Source organism: Salvelinus sp. IW2-2015, unplaced genomic scaffold (genome assembly GCF_002910315.2).
Source record: "Salvelinus sp. IW2-2015 unplaced genomic scaffold, ASM291031v2 Un_scaffold3211, whole genome shotgun sequence".
NCBI lineage: Eukaryota > Metazoa > Chordata > Actinopteri > Salmoniformes > Salmonidae > Salvelinus > Salvelinus sp. IW2-2015.
Window position 1 is genome coordinate 9,261 of NW_019944498.1, and position 1,914 is coordinate 11,174.

At 47.9% G+C, this 1,914-nt stretch overlaps 1 pseudogene; it reads left to right on the forward strand.

Annotated features, from left to right (window-relative positions):
• LOC139025747 (piezo-type mechanosensitive ion channel component 2-like) overlaps nucleotides 1–1,914 on the forward strand; it is a 53,023-nt pseudogene that overhangs the window by 7,969 nt on the left and 43,140 nt on the right.

The following is a 1,914-nucleotide window of genomic DNA, read 5'->3' on the forward strand; positions in this document are numbered from 1 at the left end:
TGACAGTAACCAGTGTCTGTCTGTCTGTCTGTCTGTCTGTCTGTCTGTCTGTCTGTCTGTCTGTCTGTCTGTCTGTCTGTCTGTCCCCCACAGCGAGGCGACTCAGTGCATCACTCTCTACTCACGGCAAGGCACCAATGACACCATCGAGGAGGTGGAGGACGAACAGGACCAGGGGGAGGACAGGCAGAAGGAACCCTTGGGAACCTCACAACCGGAGGCAGAGAGTGCTGAGGGAAGCCCCTGGTGGAGTGGTGGTGGAGTGACCACCGAGGAGGAGGAGAGGGACCAAGGACAGTGGGATTCATGGGGGACTCCAGGCCCAGGGGAGGTCCCCTCCTTCAGGGTAGACGGTCCAACTTCGACCCTCCTGGCCCTTCGATCAGGGTCCCAGGACTGTACCACTGACAGTGACGATGGGGGTGTCCGGCAAGAGTACCGGAACACAGAGGAGCGGGACCGGGCGGGTCAGCTGGACACCTCGGACACTGACGTGCCTTCCAGCTACAACAAGGTTGGTTCTCTATGTCCCTTGTCACTCTGAGTCGGTTTCCGTTCTAGATTTCTTCCTTCTAGGGAGTTTTTCCTGGCCCCTGCTTTCACTTCTGCTTTGCTTGCTTTTTGTGGTCAGGCCGTGTTACTGTAAAACACTTTGTGACAACTGCTCATGTTAAAAAGGCTTTATAAAATACATTTGATTGATTGATTGATAATTTGATTGCTCACACGATAGCCCTTGGTAATTGTATAATGAAAAGTGTAAACTAAATGAATTTTTTAGAGATGAACATACAGTACCAGATGGTTAGCTAAGACCAGAGACATACAGTACCAGATGGTTCAGCTAAGACCAGAGACATACACGTACCAGATGGTTCAGCTAAGACCAAGAGACATACAGTACCAGATGGTTCAGCTAAGACCAGAGACTAACCGTACCAGATGGTTCAGCTAAGACCAGAGACATACAGTACCAGATGGTACAGCTAAGACCAGAGACATACAGTACAGATGGTTCAGCTAAGACCAGAGCATAACAGTACCAGATGGTTCAGCTAAGACCAGAGACATACAGTACCAGATGGTCACAGCTAAAGACCAGAGACATACAGTACCAAGATGGTCAGCTAAGACCAGAGACATACAGTACCAGATGGTACAGCTAAGACCAGAGACATACAGTACCAGATGGTCAGCTAAGACCAGAGACATACAGCTACCGAATGGTCAGCTAAGCCTAATCAGATTTGCTTGTGCTAAAAGTCTCACAGGCGAAACTAATTGATACAAATTACTTTGCTTGTGATGCGCTCTCCTCAAATGATACACTGGACTTAAAACAACCACACAGATGTAACACCATGTGACGTGTTTAACTGTCTTATCTGACTCCACTAGTGCTCCCAAGTCAACAGTCCAATGTGCTTTCCACAGGTCACGTTTATCAGTGAGGGATTATATTATCAAGATTAGGAGAAGTTTTGTGGCAACACTTGAGAGTTCTCAAGGCACACCGGTGTGGCTCGACACCGTGCTTGAAACCCGTTTGCTATAGAGTATGGTGGAACACACCACATCTCAACATGACTACTGTGACTACCTGGAATTATACAACATCGGTTATCAAATCATTTTTACTCTGACATCGTTCACCTCCTCAAACGCAAACCTTAGGGACCATGATTACTTTTAAACATCAGCTCTCTGAGCAGCTAACCGATCGCTGCAGCTGTACGTAGTCCATCTGTAAATAGCCCACCCATATACTACCTTCATCCCCATATTGTTTTTATTTACTTTCTGTTTTTTATTTTTTTTATTTACCCCCCCCTCTCTCCCCCCCGCTCTCTCTCCCCCTCTCTCCCCCCCGCCCTCTCTCCCCTTCCATCAGGATGTTCCATGATGAGGAGTTAA